The 6,686-nt window shown below is 38.6% G+C and overlaps 1 long non-coding RNA gene across 5 annotated transcripts; it reads right to left on the bottom strand.

Moving 5' to 3' along the window:
- Window positions 1–470: 470 nt before the first annotated feature.
- Window positions 471–5,452, bottom strand: LOC131311714 (uncharacterized). Of its 5 annotated transcripts, XR_009195547.1 has the most exons (6): window positions 5,260–5,402; window positions 5,096–5,152; window positions 4,873–4,942; window positions 4,144–4,494; window positions 2,298–2,415; window positions 471–2,160 (listed from the first exon to the last, which is right to left on the bottom strand). It is a non-coding gene; the product is annotated as an uncharacterized LOC131311714 (long non-coding RNA). The 5 variants fall into 5 exon arrangements; XR_009195546.1 differs by lacking the exon at window positions 5,260–5,402 and having other exon boundaries at window positions 5,096–5,249; XR_009195548.1 differs by lacking the exon at window positions 4,873–4,942 and having other exon boundaries at window positions 5,096–5,452.
- Between the last annotated feature and the right edge of the window lie 1,234 nt (window positions 5,453–6,686).

The following is a 6,686-nucleotide window of genomic DNA, read 5'->3' as shown; positions in this document are numbered from 1 at the left end:
ACCCTCACTGGATTTCTATCACACCCATCTTTTAAAATCAATACTTCTATCTATCCTTGATTAAGGGTCCATTCTCGGAGCCGATTTAATAAAAAAAAGGGGACCTCTTTTTGGGAGGGGAAAAAATTGTGTCCAACATTGCATATATCTGCCAAGCTCAACACACAGAAATATAGTTGAAAACTGAAGTAGCTCATTTGTGAGCTCAGACAATCATTATTGCTATAGAGACTGCAGTTTGGACACCTACACACACAACAGCCTCAAATCTCCAATAAAGCTGCAGTTTGGACACCCACACCCACACAACAACAGCTGCACTTCCATAGCAATGTGCACTAAAACTTGATTCAAAGTCTACTAAAAACTGCATTCATAAAATTGCACTACAAACTGCACTCTATGCCTTTTGGCTCAGATTTTTAAACATCACAGCTAACAATATATGAAATTCACATCACAACCAATAGTAGCCAACAATATATGCAATTCAACTACTAATCCAGACCTGCATACACATATATACAGTAAAAATGCTAACCAAAAATTAAAAACTAAAACCAAAAATCAAAACCCTAACTAAAAATCAAAGCCTGATCAAACCTTGGCCCAAAAATTCTGAATCTGAAAATCAAATAAAACTCTACGAGCAAAAAACCCTAACCAAGAAATCAAAGTTTGTGAGCGAAAATCTAAATCTAGTCAAAAAATTCAAAATTACGCATATAAACAGTCAAAATACAGTCCGTAAGCATAAAATTGAAACCCCAAAACTAATCCTAATTTGTCTAGACTTGAAGTAAAATTTGCTTGCACATTAAACATACATGCCAATCGTCTCCTCTGAACTTACCATATTTGTAATTTCTAGCTCAAGGTTATGTACATGCACCTAGAGAATAGGTCTTCATTCCTTGTGACAATCGCATGTGTTACATGATAATTGAGATTAGATGGCTGAACACCCTTGACTATTGACATCAACATCATCATTGAGCTCAGATACCTAAATTAATTCTTATGACCCATGTATAAAGCAATATGTGCAGCATGGTAGTTGACCTTATGCAATTCGATACATAATGATATTTTCTTATGTTCTAGAATACTGATAGCCAAAATATTAACAATTGACTCCTCATGTCCTCATATTTAAAACAAAAGACAGACTCATTCAACACACATCAACATACTTCTAATTATCTACCAATTTCTTACAAATAGTCGAAGCAACATGATGTAATCAATGGAAGATGGGCTAGGGAAAAGAAAAAGGAAAAACTCCCCCTAGATACATTTCAAGGTTGTAGTCCTTCACATTCACAATATTAGCCTTTTTTAGTTGAAGATTTTAGGAAGCCAAAAATTAGGCAGACCAAAAATTTTCTAATTCGAAAGTAATGATGCCGACAGCATTCAGCCTATGTGACAAAAGTCTTCCATTGCTAGTTCAAGATGGTTGGTCAGAATTTTCTTCATTGAACTAAATTGCTGTAAAATCAACTCATACAACTACGATCAGCATCCATTCCATAGAGGGGATACCAGGAAATAACAAAAATATTGAACAAGAAAAAGAGAATCGAATAAAATGAAATGACTATTGGTTGTTTGCTGCTTCTACAAGTATGAGAGCAAATGGTCAACTCTTTTCCCTGGATGCGTTTCTTGTCCTCCTGCTTTAAACCACCGTGTTTAAGTTTAAAAAAAATGATTTCAATCCAGGACAAATGCCTTGCACAATGGTAATAATTTTAACGTATGTAGCAATTACACTCACATACTCAAACTTGTAAGCAAGTTCAATTCTGCACTATCGTGCAATAATCCTTACTAACATTTCTATGCCGAGCCCTAAATGAATTAGTACTAAAGGAGCTCTCTAGGACTATGATTATGCCGAGTAATCCAATGGAGCCCTATCACCAAAAATTATCTTAATTTTTTCCCCCATCAAACCTATTCTCAAATATGAAATACTCAACATGTAAATGAAAGGGGTGGAGCGAAATAGAACATGACAAACAATATAACATACAATACCCCAACTAATCCGCTCACCCCTGGATGGACCGCAATTGTGATGACATAAATGTTTATTTGCTAGGCAGTAATTCCTAAGTAAAGTTTTTTTCTTGTTGGCCAAACCAGAAGTAATACCTAACCCTTGGGAAAAATATTTCCTAAATTCGTCGCGTGTTCCACATGTGCTCTAACATTGAGTCCATCTTTCTGCTACAATAAATATTGCCAAATAAGGTCATATTAAGCAATTTTGTACGGTAGCCAAGTAATACTTCTCTTCCAAAACAAAGAAAGCAACATTGACACAAGGAACAACCAATTAATTACAATAGGTATTTTCTAATCTTTATTCAGTTCACATGGTATGGCTCTTTTGTTGTTTCTTGAAAACTGCAGGAGACAAACACCAAAGCATTACCAGGTGATAAGCCCTCAATTCCCCCAATTTCAAACCCTCCCCACTTCTTATCCTTGCCAAGCTCCAACCAAAATGCTACAACCTTAGCAACATCAACTTTACATTTAATCTTGGTATATTTCAAATCGCTTTATAAAAATAGAAAAGCCTAAATAGTAGGAGTGCCATGTATATAGCCCCCAAATGAATTAGATTTATGAGAACTCTAGAAATTCAAGAAGCTGAATAAAAAGGAAAAATTAGAGATCTTACGTCAACGAAACCTGACCATGGAGTAGAATTCCCATATCTGAGATAGAAAGAAGTAGAGATATATAGTTAGAGAGAGGTTAAGGGGAAAAAATTGGTAGCAAAAAAGTGTTGGCAGACCCACCTTTTTTTTTTTTCTTTCAACAAATTGGTTTCTTAAAGAGCTCTAAAAGCGACGTCTTCCTACAGTCCTACTCCTTGTCTCTAACTCTCTTAACCGGTACGACGATTACAAACCACCGGTTCATCATCAAGCCTTTTGGCTGAGTTAGCTCTCGCAACCGATTCTATCTTGCCGCGCGTCGTATCAGGCCTAAGTTCAACTTGTATTATTTCTCTTGTTCACATCAATCAGTATCAGATCAATAAACAAAATAGAAAAAGAAAACCAAACAAAAAAAAATACAAAACCCATACACACACACACATTTATCAAACAATTTCGATTGTCTTTGACTAATCACCAAGATTCACAGATCATAAGTTACAAACACATTAAATCGATTCAAAACAACATACTGCATACACATATTTTAACACTCATTGCAGAGGAGTTGAAATAATCTCACCAATTTGGTCATCTAGTGGATTGTTGTAAAACTCGCAACCTGGGTAAACCAAACTTAGCAATGCTTAGACATGCAATACTTAGATCTGGATTCAGACAAGAACAACCAGTTCCATGGACTATTAAGTCTATGTATAACCCATAACTAAGAATTAAACATCCAGTGCAAAAACCTTCCATGATTATGTATATCCAAGAAGTACAGCACAAGTATATCACCATACAACCTTTTGGGGAAAGCACAGGTAAAAACCGTAAAATGGATAGCATAAATAATAAGTTTATAAGGGGCCCTTGCAACACAAGATATAGTCCCAATTACCTACATCTGCTACATTCTACCACGCGCCACGTCAAAATTCCAAGGGTCAGTTGGCTCTCTTGAGAAATTCCATTCATCCATAAATTTTATTAGAATTTACCAAAAGAATAGGATCATAAATTTTAAGGGAATTAACCAAAGAATAGGATAACTCTTGAATAAAAGGAATCACACCATATAAACATGAGACAAAATGTATTCGATTAGCCATTGTGACAATGGTTCTCCAAGTATATATATAAGAGTTCTCTTCATAGAAATCTCAAAGCTTCTTTTCGTGAGTGATTTTATTGATTCCAACTGTGTTCTTCACACCATCTATTGGCACCCTAAGCCATGTTCATCACTTGCTCAGCAGTTTGTCCAACAAACAGGAAATTTTCATTGTAATCAAGCTTCTAATCAAAGCATAGTTCTTGTGAAGTAATGCTACAATAGGGAAAAATTATATAGTACTGAAACCTTCTAAAATGCCTTATAATTGCCACGACACTATATTAAGTCATTTTGATGGAAGATTCTATATAGAACATGTAATTGGCTGACAGGTCATGCTCATACCTGGTGGATGATTCTGGCAATCTGCTCTTTCCGTTGTTGGGCCTCGTCCTTAGAATCAGCTGCCTTGCCATAGGCCTTGTTCGCTGTACTTTGGGCAGTCTGCACCCACTCTTAAGTCTTGGCTTGGCCAAGGAAAACACACACATACATACATAATCACTTTAGTAATCAGAGGCTGAACAGTCAATGAAATTCATAAACCACCAACTTGGTGAATACTAACCTTGGCCTGAACCTGGGTTTGGTCTGCCTTATTGTAATATGGGTAACCAAAATAGCATTTTTTTGCATGAAAATACAAGCATGCACTGCCTCAACGACGACTCAAGGTAAAATGTTATAGATAGGGCACTGGTTGAGATTACCAAAAGGAAAGCAACGTTAGTGTTGGAAACATATGCATCCCATTACAATTTCTAGACAAACAAAAACAAAAGTGCACAAGCCAAAATGTTCTTCGGGATCATACCTAATAGGCTAATATGTTAAGTCTAACATATACAACACTTCCTATCATATGCAGCTTGTAGTTAGGCTTTGAAAAGCTAAAGCCCATGAGTTGTTGACGTTAGACGGTATATATGCTTCAACACAAGTTAAGTTTTAAAAAACGGGAGTTTATTTTTTATTTTTTCCCCTATTGGTTTAGTTTTTATGAGCAAGAGTCCGTGACTATCAATCCTAGCATCCCCAAATCAAGTGTTCGATGTTTGTAGAGTTCAATTTGACCGCAACAAATACTCCTTTACTTCTCATAAATTTTCCTGCACTTTTCACATCCACTAATCAAAATCTACACCTATGTAGGAAATCAAAATTTAACGAACAATCCATTCGGTTAGTAAGGAAATTTCAGCTGATCTAAAGTAACAAATGTCAATAGCAAGGAAAATTTACGATAGCCAAGGTTTTGAACCAAACTGTACAATCGAAATCATCTTAGAAAACTTACCTGAACTGTAGACCTAAATGTATAGATCTCAAACAGAATCAGGTCTGTGCTAAACACCTGCAAAGAAATCGTAAAGCAGAAAAAGAGCCACAGAGAGAGAGAGAGAGGGAGATGATGCGAGATCAGCAAGAGATAAGAACCACCTATGCAAGCAAGTTACTTACCCGCATGGCGTAGCTGTGTATTTGGCCGAAGATTTGGACAGATTTGGAATAGAGTCGCCTCTTGAAATCAAGACCGCTTATCGGCGATATCCACGACGATGGTGAGATTCCCCATGAACTCGGTGTACTCGGCAATGATCACCATCCCTGGAGGCACAGAGCTGTAGAAACTGCTGGTCCATTTCTTCTTTGATTTTAGAGAGAGAGGAGCAGAGGTGTCAAACGTGCGTGTCGTGCCGTGCCGTGCCATTCAACTTCCGTGTCAACCGTGCTTTGTGTCGTGCCGTGCTGTGCCCGTTTATTTAAATCGTGTCGTGCCGTGCCGTGCTATTTTCAATCGTGTCGTGTCGTGCCGTGCCCATTTACTTAAATCGTGTCGTGCCGGGCCGGGCTCATTTACTTAAATCGTGTCGTGCTGTGCCGACCCGTTTTTTAATCGTGTCTTGTCGTGCCGTTTTTCAATCATGTCGTGCCGGGCTGGGCCCATTTACTTAAATCGTGTCGTGCCATGCTGGCCCGTTTTTTAATCTTGTAGTGTCATTTTCAATCGTGCCGGCTGGGCCCATTTACTTAAATCGTGTCGTGCCATGTTGGCCCATTTTTTAATCGTGTCGTGCTTCATGACGTGCCCGTTTTACTTGATTGCCGTTTTTAATCGTGTGGTGCCCATTTAGAGGTGTCAAACGGGCCGTACTTCAAACCCAAGTTCCATAGGACTTGGGTTTGAATCACATGGAGGTTTTTTTTCTTTAAAATTAGTTTTTTCCTTATTTATTTTTAGTTGTTCCAATTTAAAAGCTTATTTTTTATAAATTATGAAACTAAAATGCCTTGTTTTGTAATTAAAATTATTGTCATTTAATCACATTATATTCATGAGTCACAAGTTAAATTAATAACTTTTTTCCCGTGCCTTGTGTTGTGCTCGGCTAAAATCGTGTCGTGTCGTGCCCAGCCAAAACCATGTCGTGCCGTGCCCATTCAACTACCGTGTCGGGCCCGTGCCCGGCTAGAACCGTGTTGTGCCGTGCCGTGCCCATTCAACTATCGTGTCGTGCCGTGCCCGTGCCGTGTCTGCCCACTTCCGTGCCCCGTGCCAGTCCGTGTGCCCACTAAAACCGTGCCGTGTCGTGCCGTGCTAGGGCACGACCGTGCCCGTGCCCGTGCCCGTGCCGTGCCACATTTAACCGTGTCGTGCCGTGTCGGCCCGACCCGTTTGACACCCCTGGAGAGGAGGGTGGCTATGGGAGTTGTGAAGAAAAGGAGATTTTTATCGAACTAATCCTTTTTTTAGAACTATTAGCCTGAATACTCTCGTTTTCAAACTATTTTTAAAACTGCTCGTAGAGCCACTTCAACAAGCGCTACCTGAGTAGCGCTGTTCCGATTGGCGGTATGGAATTACACCTGTGCCACGCGGCTGTATG

Source organism: Rhododendron vialii, chromosome 12a (assembly GCF_030253575.1).
Source record: "Rhododendron vialii isolate Sample 1 chromosome 12a, ASM3025357v1".
NCBI classification, from domain to species: domain Eukaryota; kingdom Viridiplantae; phylum Streptophyta; class Magnoliopsida; order Ericales; family Ericaceae; genus Rhododendron; species Rhododendron vialii.
The sequence above is the reverse complement of the archived record's forward strand: the minus strand, read 5'-3'. Positions and strand labels throughout refer to the sequence as shown.